The following is a 16,483-nucleotide window of genomic DNA, read 5'->3' on the forward strand; positions in this document are numbered from 1 at the left end:
TTATCTTCCGAGCCAGTTGGAGGGGCTTTACCTGGCTTTGGCTGTTCCCTTATGCCTCCCCTCTCTCTGTACTGGCTTTGGCTGTTCCCTTAGGCCTCCCCTCCCTCTGTACTGGCTTTGACTGTTCCTTTAGGCCTCCCCTCCCTCTGTACTGGCTTTGGCTGTTCCCTTAGGCCTCCCCTCCCTCTGTACTAGCTTTAGCTGTTCCTTTAGGCCTTCCCTCCTCCTGTACTGTTCCTTGTGTCTTCTGGCTGTTCCTTTAGGCCTTCCCTCCTCCTGTACTGGCTTTGGCTGTTGTCTTAGGCCTTCCCTGTGCTGCTCCTTGTGCCTTCTGGTTGTTCCTTTAGGCCTTCCCTGTGCTGTTCCTTGTGCCTTCTGGCTGCCTCCCCCTCCTCCTTCTCCTCCTCCTCCTCCTCCTCCTCCTCCTCCTCCTCCTCCTCCTCCTCCTCCTCCTCCTCCTCATGTTGCGGCCATGGCGTAAAGTAGCAGCCGTTTATCTGACAAATGCTGCTGCAGCTAAGCTGCCACTTAGGCTGTTACACTTTTATACTCAGCTCTCCCCCTCCTCCTCCTCTTCCTCCTCCTCCTCTTCCTCCTCTTCCTCCTCCTCTTCTTCCTCCTCTTCCTCCTCCTCTTCCGCCTCCTCCACCTCCTCCTCCTCTTCCTCCTCCTCCACCTCCTTCTCTTCCTCCTCCTCCACCTCCTCCTCCTCTTCCGCCTCCTCCACCTCCTCCTCCTCTTCTTCCTCCTCCTCAGTCTTATAGTTTGTGGTAACAGGGGTAACACAATGATGCCACAGTAATGGAGCTGATGGTTGAAGAACCCTTATTTCACCAGCAAATACATCCGATAGTTTTTACACATCCAGTATCACCAGTGAAGTATCACACCTCACACTTGAGTCTAATCGATATCCTTTCCCCCCTAGTAAAGTCTAACTACATCCCCAGCTATGCTCTGACAGCACAGGTATACGCCCCCCCCCCCTCTCCCCCCTCGCCCTGCTCCGCCTCTCCATACAGCTGCCGTTTCTTCTGACGTCTCATGTTGCCTCCCTCGAATGTTGCAGACAGAGAGGGCAGACATCGTAAAAACAACCACTCACCCACCCACCTGTCGTTCGGACATGGGTCGGGGCGGACAGCCATCTGAGACCCACCTGTGATGCTTTGGTCTGTGGTGGACGGGGTGGGAGTGGGGGGATGGGGGGGTGATATGGAAATATGGAAACCCCATCAAGCACTCCATAGACTGAGTCCACGTCCCCCCCGCCCCCCCCCCCCCATCCCTCCCCGCAAACAGGTGGGGTTCCCCCTCTGTAGTCTCCGAACATATCGGGTTTCCCCCTTTGATTCCCTGTTACAGCGTTGGTCCATTTCCACGCCACGCACCCGTTTGACTGACAAACTAAACGGGGAATGCCGGTCAGAGCACACCCCTCTCCCTCCGGAGCCTCCGGAGCCCTGGAGAGTTTACAAGCGGACATCGGACATGTGTGACTGCGTGTGTAATGGAAGCCTTTGTCGGTAACGCGCAGTAAAGCGAAGGGAGGGACACGGCCGCGGCGGTCATGTGACAGTGAAAATACCTCGAGATCGTATCTTCAGTCCTCTCGATGAAGAAGATTTGATGCCGAAACGCGTCCGTAATCATCGTCAGTCAGTGCTTCACAAGTCTTGACACATATCACCAACAAAATATAATACCTCACACTTCAGTCTGATATTGTTACCACCCTAGTAAAACAATACGAAACATTGCAAACAGTGAATACAATACAAACAATACAAACTAACACCGAACCATAGGCCCCCAAAAAGCCATAATGACCTGCTTGCCCATAGTGACATCATAGTGCTGATGTGTGTGATATAATATATTAAATATACTTTATTTGAGAGTTATTTACTGAAGGTAAAAGTCTGCCATTGATGACAATATGTTAAACCAGTGTCCCCCTTAGTATGTACTCCAGGGGAGGCTGGTGGAGGTAGAAATCGGAGGACGGGCTCATTGTAATGCATTGAATGAAATGAGGAATGGTATCAAACGTGAGTTCCTCATTCCATTCCATGCCTTACCCGTCCTCCGAGTTCTACCTCCACCAGCCTTCCCTGATGTACTTCAAACTTTCATATCGAGATGACATAGATTACTGTTCCCTTACACCATGTCAAGGGACTCTCCTCACATGAAGGGAGGAGGATTGTAACGAGTTGTGAGGAAATTGCGAAATACTGTCTTTTGTTGCCATGTAAATAGGTCTCAAGAGCTTACACAAAACTCTACAAGTTGTTCTCAAACTCTTTCAAGCCAAGAAACACAACACCACATACATACCCCCCCGCCCCCCACCCCACCACGCCGCAACTCCTGTTGTGCTTGTCCAATTTGCGCTCTAGTCTGTTTTCTTGACATTGATTGGTTATTGTTGAGCGCACAGAGATACCGGACACCCCCCACACACACAACCCCCCCCACCTCCCACGACCCCCCCCCCCCCCTCCCATGAGTCCAGTTGTGGGGTGAGTCATCACTGCGTCTGGTCGTTGACAAGGTGGCGCGAGGCGAACTTGGACTGCACTTGACCACCCCCCCCCACCTTCTAGCCAGTTTGGGGGGGTTTGGGGTGTGTGTGTGGGGGGGGCAGGGGTGGGGGGGGTCCTAGGTCCTATATCCAGCGACGTGTCTGACATTGCTGCACACCAGGAGTACAACGTGGGGGGATTATGATGACGAGCTAAATTTAAAGAGGGACCAGTGAGCATCCTCTATGACAAACGCAAGGGTCGGCTCATAGGATAACAGGAACGTCTGTGATGTCAGCCAACTCTCCCCCCCCTCTCCCCCCTTCCCCCCACCCCCCTCCATACCTGTTGAATATATAAAGCCCCTATAAAATGCCCCCCCCCCCCCAAAACATACGCCTCAAAAGCAACACTTTGCAGATCTAAAAGCCTGTGGTAATGCGGCCCGGTGTGGATGTTGGAGACGGAGCTGAAATCTGAGATGTGCATAAATTCATCGCCGAGGCATCCTGGCGAATATTCAAACGACAGACGGGCCTTTCCTTATTTATTGTGAGGCACAGGTTGACCCATCAGAAGGGGCCGTCATTTAACCCTGTCAGGGTTGAGGCATGTTTGTGGTGGCCGGGAGACTGTCTCTCCCTCTGTCATGACAAGTACTGATGAGGGGGTGTGACCTCGCCCGATCGACAGCCAAACAGGACCCTCTTGTGTGACATTGTTTCAGGGATATCGATGGCACTTATTTTTAGGGGCAGCTATAACAGATGATTCAAAAGCCCCTCATAAGGTGAATATGTCACCATATGGGCATTTGGGCATTTCAGTTTTTCCTTGTGACCTGGGAGGGGGGGCTGGCATCTGTTGTGACCTTTGACCCTGGTGTCTGGGGAGGAGTGCTGTGATGTTGTGGAGTGATGTCCCACGGGACTAGTAGTGTATAGAGCCACAGGACTATGGAATGAAGGTATGTTTAAGAAAGGGAGGGAGGGAGGGAGGGAGGGAGCAACGAGGGAAGGAAGGAACGAGGGAAAGAGGGAAGGAAGGAAGGAATATGCTTCATTCATCCCCAATGGGGAAGTTGTTTTCTTGTTGTTTTCGTGTTATAATACTCCAGATCCGACCAATCAGCTACTCAGTAATCAGCCTTGATCAGTTGAATCAGGTGTGGAAGTGCTGGGCAGCAACAACAATGTTCCATCCCAGAGGAACGTGAACTCTGTCCTGATGCAGCAGTTCAGGCCGATGTGCTCGGTGATTTAACTTCCTGGAAAGAGAGGAGGTATTTTTTTGGGCTGTAGTGATATTTATAGAGCACATGAACACTTTATTCCTGTGAGATTTACAATGCAGCAGCCTCTATAAATTCATCAGCGTTGAGAGGATGGATTGGGGGGCGGGGGGGGGGGGGGGGTTGCAAAGCTACCCTAACCTTGTTCATGAAGTAGTTTATGATATGTTTTCTGTTTATTTTCGTGTTGGGGATTGGTCTTTGCGATCTCCAGGCAGGGATGTGAATCTCACTACTTATCTAAGACTGTTAATTGCTTAAAAAAAATAATACAACCTTGTTGAATTCAAGCCCGTTCAACAAGCACTCCTCTTCTAATTGCGATGGTCAAATCAATTTAAATCAAATCAGACTTTATTTATATAGCGCCTTTCATGCAAAATTGCAATACATGGTGCTTAACAATACAATGAAAATACAACAATACAATGAAAATAAATGTTCATATAACGAAATACAACAATACAGTGAAAATAAACGGTAATATAAGGAAATTATAGTGTAGGAAATACGAGACATGGTGGAACAGAGAGACCAGTGCAGCACAGTAGAAGAGGGTAGATTAAAATAAGATGGATTAAGAGAATGCTAAACTAAAAAGGCATGTCTTAAGGTTTCTTTTAAGGTCAGTGAATCACTAGTCCCCCAGCAAACATCATCTAGCCCCAGCTCTCATTTACTCTAGCAGAGGAGGACTACACTGAGGCGCTACACAATATGAGAACGAGGGAAGAGAGAGAGAGAGAGAGAGAGAGAGAGAGAGAGAGAGAGAGAGAGAGGGAGAAATCCTCCCCCAAACGAGTTATGTGTTTTCCTGTTTGCTCGCCAAACAAAAGCACAAGGAATTAATGATATGTTGTTTGATTGAAAATCATATTGATTTTTTTTTTTTTTTTTGGGGGGGGGGGGGGTTTGTTCACAATCTATTTTATTTTCATTTTCATTTTCCCTCTCTCGCCACCAAAACACTCCCACACAAGCTGTGTCAGTTGGAGGGATTGTTTTGTTGTTTCAGTGATGTTTAAGAGCCACTAAGGTAGCCTAACCTAGCGTAGCACCCACTAAATTATGCTCTCAGAATATTACCTCAAAATCCATATTGATTCTGCTTATATACAAAATGAAGCGTTATATATGTGGGTGTTGAGCAGTGCAGTCTGAGGGAGTGGAGGCGGAGGGGGGGGGGGGGGGGGTGGGGGGGGGTTGAAAAATGACACTGCGTTATGAGGTATCAGTTTCAGTGGCTGAAGGAGAAACATCTGGCTGGGATTCTCTCCAAGCAACACAAGCCCAGCTGAGAACAAACGACTCTATAAGAAGACCAGACACTCTTCAAAACAAAACGCCACCATCTTCTCCACCGTCCCTAGCTTCCACTTTAGACCCCCTCTATTTGGTCCCTTCTGCTGTATGTTTTTGTTGCATTTGTTTAGTTGTGGTGGTATTCTTCAGCCCCCAGATGCTGAGGTCAGTGAATAATGAATTTGAAATTAAAAAAAAAAAAGGATTTCAGGAAGTACACCACACCACCCATGTGTTTTGAGTTTGATTTGGGGTATGTGTTTGTAGTGTTGAGTCTGGAGTATTTTCAATGTTTTTTTTTTCTTCTTTCTCCAGACTCAGAGCGAGCTCATGTGAAAGTGAATGCTTTGGCTTTGTTGTGTCTGAGATCCATGTCGCCAAATCCTCGCAGCATTTATGTCATTCATGCATAACTTTGATTTGCGGTTGGATAATCGTTGTTATGGGTGTTAACATGGTACTAAATCATGACTGACATGATCAGCTGCCTAAACACTGACTTGCTAGTGCTGTTATTACCATGTTATTACCATGTAACATGGAAGTGAACGGACAAAACAACGTCAGTCAACAACACAGAGGGGTCACAGAGTCCTTATAAGACAAGAAATGCTCAACTCGTGCATAAACAAACATCACGCATTTGCATGCATTACAGTACACATTGTTATGCCTCTGAACACTGTACATTGTTTCAGTTTGGAGTAATCCCTCCACCGCGGGTGAGAAATAGCCTTCTATATCGGGTCCTCTACCTCTCCACGCCGCTCTCTCTCCATGGGCAGCTGAACACACAACCCCTCTCCATCAGTCACTGGCGCTGGCCAGAGGCCCATATTCCTTGTCACCGTGAGGCTTAAACCAAAAGAATCTTCTCCCTAATTCTCATAAAAGCCCAGCAGGTCAAAAGGTTCTGGAGTGATTTGACACAATCTCCCTCTTCGTCGTCAACGAGGTAGTGAGTTTATGGCTAGAGGGCGTCGTCGGGGGTGTGGGGGGGGCGGGGGAGGGGGGGCAACACACGCTGGAGAGGGCTCTCACCAACAACGTTTGAGAGAACACACCGCCCCTGTTCCTAGAAAGCCTGAAATGCATGCTGGGGGGGATGTTTGAGCAGAGGGTTACAATGCGATCATCACCTCAGGAAAAGACAAACGCACCTTAAATCTTGATGACACAGGACCGAAAAGCTTGGTTGTCGGAGCAGGGAGGAGCTCCTCCCATGTCAGTGCCCCGTTTAGGCAACAACACCGACTTATTCACCTCCGGCAAACGAGAGGGGATACAGGGGCCCATAAAAAGCATGTGTAAGACCGAGGAAAAGGAAAACATTTGGGAAAAAGAGCCGTAACTGGGAATCGCTTCTGTAACGCTGCCACACGACCACAACTATGTAGCTGCGAACCACGTCAGTCTGTTATCGTTAGTTTGGTCTTTTTCTTTCTTTTTTTCTCCCCTCGTTCTTTCTTGTCTGCGATCTTTTACCACGGCATCAGCATTTTCCCTCCAAAAATGACATCTGAAGGCAATCCTTTTCCCACTCCCCGCACCCTCCGCAGAAGCACTCGAGCCTTCATCAAAGACTTCAATACTCTCTCTTTTACTACAGGCAAAGTAAAAGTAGCCCCATCCCCCATCAAAGTTGTTTGACTTTTTACCATTACAGACAGTATTTATATGCACCGTTAAACCTTTAGTAAGAAAGACAGAGAGAGAGAGAGAGAGAGAGAGAGAGAGCAGAGGGAGATGGTGAGAGAGAGAGAGGTTGAGCGAGAGAGAGAGAGAGTGGAGAGAGCAGAGAGAGAGAAAGAGAGAGAGAGAGAGAGAGGTAGAGCGAGAGAGAGAGAAAGAGAGAGAGAGCAGAGAGAGAGAGAGGTAGAGCGAGAGAGAGAGAGAGTGTGGAGAGAGAGAGAGAGCCCTGAGGAACAAATTCATGGTGTTGAAAGCTCTGCACGGTAGAGCGGATGTCCCCATGTGTGTGGGTTTGGTCACCACACCAAAGACAACTAATTAATGAGTCCCTGCAGTGCAGCAGTCGTCCAGAGAGAAGCCTTACTGCGGCTCTCAGTCCTGTACGTAGTCTAGACTTCTCCAGACGCGTATATCTGAATACTAGCAACACAGGGTGGCAGCAAGTCAATGGGGTTGCAAGATTTCAATGAACCAACTTCTTAAAATAACAATTATCTTTTATAGTTTGTGGGTCTTGGCACTGCAGTTCACTGACTTGATCCCATGGTGCAGAACGGGCCTAATGACTGTGAAAGCCCTGCTGAGGGTCTGAATCAATGTCTGCTCGTGTGATGATGTGAAGTGTGAATGCGATGCTTATGTAGCAGCTATGAAGCCCTTATGAAGCCCTTATGCAGGCCTCTGCTTGTGTAGAATTGTTTCCATCTGAAGGTCACACTCCATGGAACACCCAATGGATCGTTTCCTGGACCTTGATTAAGCCTAGTCAATAGAAATAACTTTTAATAGAGAATCCCCATTAAATATGTGTCTAGTCGAGGACTAGGTTTAATCACCCCAATGGTTAATTATTCTTTTCAAAGTGCTGAAATAATCCATTTTATGAATGGTAAAGGTACAGTCGCATACTGTGTACGATGTGTATGTCATATTTGATTGTTGTTTTCAACCCATTCTATAATTGTCCAAGTTTACAGCCTTTCCCTCCTGTCATTGAGGAACAATTGTGTGACAATGATCATTATTGGGACACTTAGTGGCGTAGCACACAAATGCACATACAACATAATCGCAAGGTTCCTGGTTCGATTCCGACTCTCGACACGTCTTGCATGTCATCCTTCCTCTCTCTCACCCATCCTGCCTGTCAATCTCTACTGTCTACTATCTCCAATAAAGCCGAAATGCCCTAAAAACATATTTAAAAAAGAAAGTGATCACTATTATTGAACAGACTTTTCTCGGTTCTCCCTGGCTCCAGGCCCAGCTGCTGTCTATTCTGTACGTGTCAGATCTTCATTCCACTCAGGAGGAGACAGCTGTAGGTGTCGACGCCGCAGAGCACTCCTTTACCTCCCCACAAAACACACAGCCATCCCTCTGTCACAACACACACATCCCGTGTTGACACCGAGAGTCTCGTATGGAGAGATGCCCTCGTCTAGATGTGGTCTTTGTGTGTTTTTTCCATGACTCAAGATAAATAAAATGGCAGCGATTTGCGAGAAAAAAAAAATGAGACTCCACAGGCTGCATCTGGAGGTATTTTAAAATGATCGGTGTTCGATCAAACTTTCTGGAAGCGAAAACAATATAATTTGAATGTTCTAACTGATTATTGTCATATGTGATTTGTCTGTGCGGACTAGAGAGGGAAACGTTTGACAGTAGTGTGTTTCAGTGTAAAGTGCAGCAGATCACGTTCAGAAACCAGAGGCGAGACCGGACCATAGTAATCAACCATGACAAGACTTAAAACTAAAGTTATAGAAGAGCTTTCATGGACCATTTACATTGAAACAATCCCTCACTTCTGAGGTTTCAGATTCACAAGGGCCTCAGACAGACGTTCTCAGGGGTTAACGCTCTCACTACAAATCAAATCCGCTTGGAAGGCATTTAATATACGTCTTAATGGATACCAGAGGAGGAAAAGAGGTCTGGCTATCAAATGTGCGTCTCGGAAAACCTGCCCCCGTGCACCTTTTAAAGCTTGACAGCTATAAGAGGAGAAGAAAGAAAAAAAAGATGAAAAAACACGTTAGAAACAGATAAGAGGAGTCCATTTTCATTCCATTTGATTTCATTAATTTGGTCTAAAACATACTAAAAGGAGAGAGCAGGCCCTGGCTGCCCCGCGTCCTGCCAAGGAGGGAGAGGGGAGAGTCTGTGGGGAGTGGGAGAACACAGTACGACGGGTAGGAAGACACATTCCTAGGTAATGAGGTTAGTTATGATACAGAGAGAGAGAGAGAGGATGGGGGGGATAGGAGAGGTACCATGGCGGACCCACCCTCCAGGAATCATCCAACACGCATCATCTTCATCATCACCATCATCATCATCTTCTTCTTTTTCTTCGTCATCGTCATCATCCCATCACAAACTTGAGGGCTCGGGATGGCAGGCCGAAGTGAATTGCGTGGCTGAAGTGAATGTTGAGAGCAGGGTTGGGTTGGGGGAAGGGCTGGTTTTCAAGTCATGGGAAGAGTGGAAAGACTACTTACATTCCATGAGAATTTCTGTTCTTGGAAGTTGAATTCACTTCCTGAATTCCAACGGAATTGACTGGTTGTAACTCTGGTTCAAGGACCCTCTCACAGAGAAAGACCACTGGTATCAGAGACAGAGTCATGTCTAGTACGCAAAGAGAAACACAACAGTGTGAGTCCATTGATGGAAAAATGGCCGTGTGTGTTAGTCAACACAACACAACAGTAGTGGTTAGAGAGATGGAATCAGCTACCAGACAAGTCATCCTTCATTATTACACGAGAGATTCCTTCAGTGACATTTGTTTCACTATATTGCTAGAAACCAAGTTCTTAAAGTCTTAAACTGTATTCATCTAGGACAGCATCTGCCACAGGTTGGCAACTTAGCATGCGTGCTGTACGTGTTTATGTGAAATCTGGCGCTTAATAAATCTTCGGGGCATAATGTTATTGAATTAGTAAGGACTTACGAGCGGATACCTTATTAAACCCTGTCTGTTCCAGATCGCTGATCTCCATGGCAATATATCAAAGTCCCACATGATATACTTACACCTCCGCTGATGTTTTTCATCACCTGGTAGCAAGGCATCAGCGTGGGGACACGATAAATAATAAATGGACTCGTTCATTTTTCCGATGGTATTTCCATTTGCGCTGCCTACAATTTTTAGGAAGGAGGATTAATGTTAATTCCGCACAGTGGCCCCTTTCGACGGTGGCTGTTTGTAGCGCAGATTAACAGTGAGATCTCCATATTTTTTATGACATGATATGATACGCGGTAGTCGCAGGGATGTTTGCGCGTTCGTCTAAAGTACACATTCAGATATAGCCTTCCGTAAGCTCGACTAAAATCAAAGCTACTCTGCCCAGAATACGACTCGTGAAGCCAAACACACGAAAAGGTTAGATCTTAATAAGGTAACACGATTGGAGGATGATAAGGTCATCTATAAAGCGTCTCCTAATGGAGCCGTTAATCGGCTAACCAATATGGGGGACAATCACATCACCACTCACAGGTGGAGTGGTTCATCCAGACCTGATCCAATGCTACAGTGCTTTAACAGTATACGGTGGGTTAGATGGACAAACAGCAGGATAGCGCTTAGCTAACAACAATCCAGCCTTAACGCTGTCATTCTCTATGTTGTGTGTGGACCTCAACGATGGGGGAGGATGTCGGTAAGAGCGGGAAGCCGTACTGTGAATCAGGGACATGCTTCCATCGCTCTCATCACAGATAACGTTTTCACAGTTTTAATGGTTAAATATGTGGTTTTAATACACGTGACAATCATTTCCCATAGAACACAGTGAAGATGGCCGCCCTTAATGGTGAAGTGTCTTTACATCTGTGAGGTACCTTCAGCGCACGCAGGCTTGATTTAGTGCCTCATCTGAGTGGCACAGTCAGAGGCTCTGGAGCACATACTCACACACACACACACTCTCTCTCTCTCACACACACACACACACACACACACACACACCCCTCCCTCCCAAATACGGGGATGAATCGGATGCCTGGATGCCTGCGCCATCCCTCATTACCCAGCATTCCAGAGTGCTGCATGCCAGGCGGGGGGGCGGGTGGAGGGGGGGTAGAGGGGTAGAAGAGGGGTGGAGGAGGAGGAGAAGGGGGGGGGGGGGGGGGTTGGGTTGGCCGTGAGCCTCTGACAGTGATTGATTGAAGTATGATTGATGGCTGCAGCTGATCCACCAGCTCCGTTTTCAATTGTTGTGGGTCCGGCACTTCTCACCTTGTAAAGCGCTTTGAGGGAACTTTGGCCTGAGTGCAGGGGGGGGGGGGGGGGAGTGGTGGAGGGGGCATAGGGGGGTGGGGGGTTTGGCTGAGGTGAACAGGTGCCACCCTCCTCCCCCTCCACCCCTCCATCCCTCTCCTCTGTTCCCCTGTTGTGAGTTGCGTGGCTGCGGCCTCCAGCCCTGGAGCCGTGACAGAGAGGAGACACTCAGCGGGCCAGCAGGGAGTACTTGGTCCTGGGCACCAGAACTGGCAGGAGACCCGGGGTGTGTGTGTGTGTGTGTGTGTGTGTGTGTGTGTGTGTGTGTGTGTGTGTGTGTGTGTGTGTGTGTGTGTGTGTGTGTGTGTGTGTGTGTGTACATGCATGCTTGTGTGTGTGTCTGTGTGTTTGTGTGTGTGTGTGTGTGCGTGCGTGCTTGTGTGTGTGTGTGTGTGTGTGTGTATGTGTGTGTAGGCGACCCAGAGGAGTGCTCCACAGACTACACCATGCCGACAGCCCAGTGAGCCCCACGTGTGACCTTCAGACAGCCCAGGCGCCTACTGCCCTGTGCCAGCGCTGCTCTTTACTGCCACCAAATGTATTCCCACATTCCTGTGCACCAACGCAGGGGAAAACAGAGCATCTCCAACCCCTGTTCTCATTCACTCATTCCACTGTGTTTGATGTCTACTTGGACTTGGGATGCTGAGCCTGCTCTGATTTCAATACACTCTTTTTTATTTGGCTCCTTTGATTCGAAAAGCTGAGGGGATGTGTGTGTGTGTGTGTGTGTGCATACGTGCGTGCATGTGTGCGTGCGTGCGTGTGTGTTTGTGCATGCGTGCATCTGTGTGTGTGTGTGTGTGTGTGTGTGTGTGTGTGTGCTGAGGTAATTGGATTGATGCTTAATTGGGTGTCAGGAGAGAATAGAGCAGCTGTTCCTTCTGCAAGTCTTTATTTATTCTGTAGCAGGAAAAGGAAAAGGAGGCCATCTTCTATTTGGCTTGATGGGAAATTGTTCTCTCCTGCCTCGTGTATCACAGCTACTCCTACGATCTCTGCCTTCGACGTCAGGGATACTGTTCAAGTGAACGTCATTGGTGAAGTTTATATTACATAGCTGGCTTTGATTGACAGGTGACTGTTATCTGTCAGAGGTAAACGCTCGAGTTGAATGTCTTCTGTCTTCATTGTCATGGAACCTGTCATGGAGTCATCGGAGTTGATCGATTGGCTGAAAGATCCCCTAAGTTGTGTGGGATTGGCTGCAAAGCCTTGAACCTGTTAATACGGGGCCCTAGTGACCCGGTGGTATTTGAGCTGCCCTCGAAGACCAGTAATCAGGAGGACACACACACACTCACACACACTCACACACACACACACACACACACACACACACACACACACACACACACACTCACACTCACACTCACACTCACACTCACACTCACACTCACACTCACACTCACACTCACACTCACACACACACACACACACACACATACACTATGTCGTCCCACTGAACAGAAGACAGAGAGAGAGGGGTTATGGCTAGGGTGGTCCATAGGGGCCAAGCCATGAACACACTGGGGGATAATCAGTTCTCTGTGTGGGGACCATGGACCTCTGGCCTGTAAGCCTGGTGTGAACACCCTGAGGCCCCATGTCGTAGCAGGGGGGGGTTACACACTGCAGGTCAGGGCAGGTCACTCTACGCTATCCTGCTACTGTCACTCACATTGTTTATAGAGTTGGGTCTGGGTAACGATACTATTTCTTATAAGGGTGCTGTAACATTGTAATAACTAAGTAATTGCATTGTAATTGGAAAGCAAAGGATTTTAAAAAATCTGTTTATTGAAATTCAGCTCCAGTAGGAATTACATGGTCCCTGTTGGTGAACTAATGTGGTCTCACTCTATCTTGTTGTACTGAAGGTGACTTTGAGGGCACATTATCAACAAATGGCCAGTTCAGATGGTGATACTATGGACAGTTGGACATATGCTGTGCAGATATGAATGTCAAACATTACTGACATTCCTATCACTGTCAGGCTTGTGCAGGAATGCGAAGGAATATTCTGCAAGGAAAACTTGTCGGGTATATATATATAACACCCTATATATATATAAATAAATATAAATGTACTGCATTGTAGTTTTGTATCCCAATATTTAAATGATGTTACAGCTTGGTAGAAGACTTATTTATGTTTTGTAAATGGCTACAGTCTGTTTTGATCTATATCTAGCATCAAACTGATGACCAGGTCGAAAAGGGTTCACAATCAAACACATTTAGCTCGGGGGGGTTTTATAGCATTCAATTCAGCGTAGAGGTCCATAGGGCAACACTGACATGATGAGCTAGTTTGTCTATGCATTGCCTGGCCTTCAGACGATGATTTTCCTAAAGGAAAACCCACTTGAGTCCTATTCATCAGCAACACGACCTCTTCGTATTTGGCCCACAACATCAGCGGCTGACTTTCATATATTCCTCAACTGTGAACTTCAGATAACTCCAGTCAAGATACAAGGTGCTTTTAAACGGTTCTCGTCTGGGAGAGGGGAGTGGAGTCTCATCAAAAAGGAATGTGATGCAATAACGGCCCGATTAATTTTGATAATCAGATTCGTTTCGTGTCATGTTTTCTATTAATTTCACTTACACGTAGGAGAGACGATGCCTCAGGAGCTTTCCCCCACAGGGGCCAAACATGGTCAAGCAGAGAACGTTTGACCTGCTAAAACATGCGAGATGAAGTCATGTGTACAGGAAGGGATGGTCAGTATTTAAATGATCTATAATGTCAGCTGTTATCAGTCATGGTGCAGAGGCCAGGGCTTCACTCTCTTCTTCTTCTTCTTCCCTCTGTTCTCTCTGTCCTCAGGCATTTTCTTTCAGTGAGAAAACCCCTGTCTTGTACTTAACTATCTCATCCTTCTCTTTCCTCACAAGCCTGCCTCGTTTGGGCCCTCAGTCCCTTGGTGTCTCTAGATTTAATATGTCAAATGGTAACACTTTTTATTGTGTTCTTACTGATCTGTCATTTGGCAATTCTATACAGTATGTACCCATCTACGGAGCAATCACCGTGTCAATTATCCTCAGAAATGACTCAACGGTAAAGACTCCGGGCATGAGTCCATGATGGGAACTCAGGCTTGCTATTGTATCTCTAATGGAACTCACTGTACAGTACAGAACATTGGTCTGGAGGGAGGAGGGAGGACGGAGGAGAGGGGGGTAAGAGGAGGCAATAGGGGCGGGGGTGAAACAACCTGGAACGAGATTTAACACTTCTAATTACATCTATCAACAAATCCGGGCCTTTCACGTCGTCGTAGCCAATGTGTTTCCTGTTAGCTAAACATCGTTCGTGACAGCCCCTGCAATTAATTGTAACGCTAGAGGGGTGGAATGCACACAGGGCTCTTGTGGCCTTGGCCGACACGTCGCCATGCAATACACCCCACAGACACGGAAAGCACAAGACATCCAGCGGCAGCTTAGCCCATGTCAGCCGGCTGGCTCTCCTTCAGACCGGGGGGGCCAGATGCAACTTTGTACTCAGCATTAGAGCTCAATCCCAGGGAGGCCATCGCCACAGAAATGTCCCTTTCGTGACAAAGTTACGGCTTTGGCGCGGCTTATTTTGGAAGGTACCATTAGGAAAGGTATCAAAGATGAAACAGGGCGGCCATTTTGTTCACTGTGATTTATTGACTTGCCGAAGCATTACCAGGAAGGGGGGAAGGGGTGTGAGATATGGAAATATGAGGCCATGTGCCAATATAACTCCCAGAACATACAGTCCTCCTTCAAGATGAGTCCAAAGTGTCTCAGTATTGACTTCATATAGTGACATAATCTAGCATGATCTATGTCTAATGATAGCTAGCAAAGTTAGCTAGCAATGATAGCTAGCAACGTAAGCTAGCCAAGTTAGCAAGCAAAGTAAGCTAGTAAAGTTAGAATAAAGTGTTGGCGTGAAAATGTATTAACACAAGCAATATGTTTGCATTGTGTTTTGTGTGGAACCCATGAAAAGTAGCAATTGTAACATCTAATGGGGGGAACCAAATACGCAAACAAACAGATAAATTGACCGTCTTTTTTTTAGTGACCTTGAACGGAAAGGTGAAGGCTAAGGCTAAGTGAGGTAGAATCAGGTGACCAGCAACAAATGACCAAAGCTCTGTTATGTTCTTGAACTTCCCATTCTTGACCTCATTGGTATTTGAAGAGCGACTCTGTTGACAGGAAGTCATCTATTCACGCCATCTTTTCAGACATACAACCTCCTCCAGGCTTTACAGCTGCAACAGGGTGACAGACTCAACTTCACAAAGACACCGAGTAGGAAACAAACCTGTGTGTGTGTGTGTGTGTGTGTGTGTGTGTGTGTGTTCATGTTCATGTGTGTGTGTGTGTGTGTGTGTGTGTGTGTGTGTGCATGTGTGTGTGTGTGTGTGTGTGTGTGTGTGTGTGTGTGTGTGTGTGCTTGTCCGTGTGTTTGTGTGTGTGTGTGTGTTCATGTTCATGTGTGTGTGTGTGTGTGTGTGTGTGTGTGTGTGTTTGTGTGTGCGCATGTGTGTGTGTGTGTGTGTGTGTGTGTGTGTGTGTGTGTGTGTGTGTGTGTGTGTGTGTGTGTGTGTGTGTGTGTCTGTGTTTGTTTTACAATGGAAACTCCAGGGATGTTCTGTAGCGTCCAAGGTATGCCAGTGTCACTAACCTAGCAGCAAACCATGGTGTCAGTCAAAAGGTGGCACTTGGAAACACTTTTATTTTAAGCGTTATTTATGAGACAATCGTCTGCCATTAAAATAAATTATGATATCACCTAAGCTTAGCCCATTAAGAATTTATTTGTAACAATGTAGCACCTCACATTTCAAAGCTGTCCATTAAGTATTTACTATGCCTTTCACAGCCCAGCGATGAATGTAATAGCACCTCCAAGCACTAACAATGCATTGCATGTCATTGGAGGCTAATCCCATAGGCACAGTACTGTGTCGGTCCCACTGTTTGATCTGGCTTGATAACCAGAAGATTGACAGATTGTAAGGATGCCTAGTAGGGTCAGTTTTGATGTGACTCACCTGGCACAGAGTTTTGTTATTCATTCGAAAACTAAAATTAAATAGCGGACAGTAGAGGCTGCATTGTAACAGTTTAGAGGGGGTGGGTAGTAGTGCTTTGAAGTAGCTTACTGATATCGAACTAACAACTCCCAGCGCTTATACAGTACCTATTCAACTTCTGTGGTAATTATTACATTGTAATTACTACGTAATAACATGTTAACACAAGTTACATTGATAGAGAAACATCAGCATTACTACACAGCTATAACGGCAACTTAGTAACTGTTTGGTTAGATGTCTGGACATCTAATGTGCTAACTTAGCCGTA

At 46.9% G+C, this 16,483-nt stretch overlaps 1 pseudogene across 1 annotated transcript in view; it reads right to left on the reverse strand.

Moving 5' to 3' along the window:
- Nucleotides 1-16,483, reverse strand: part of LOC310815657 — a 191,030-nt pseudogene that overhangs the window by 115,727 nt on the left and 58,820 nt on the right. The window contains exon 2 of the transcript in view: nucleotides 15,438-15,731. The product of the transcript in view is annotated as an uncharacterized misc_RNA (transcript). The remainder of the gene's footprint in view (nucleotides 1-15,437; nucleotides 15,732-16,483) is intronic.

Source organism: Argentina silus (assembly GCF_951799395.1).
Source record: "Argentina silus genome assembly, chromosome: 15".
NCBI classification, from domain to species: domain Eukaryota; kingdom Metazoa; phylum Chordata; class Actinopteri; order Argentiniformes; family Argentinidae; genus Argentina; species Argentina silus.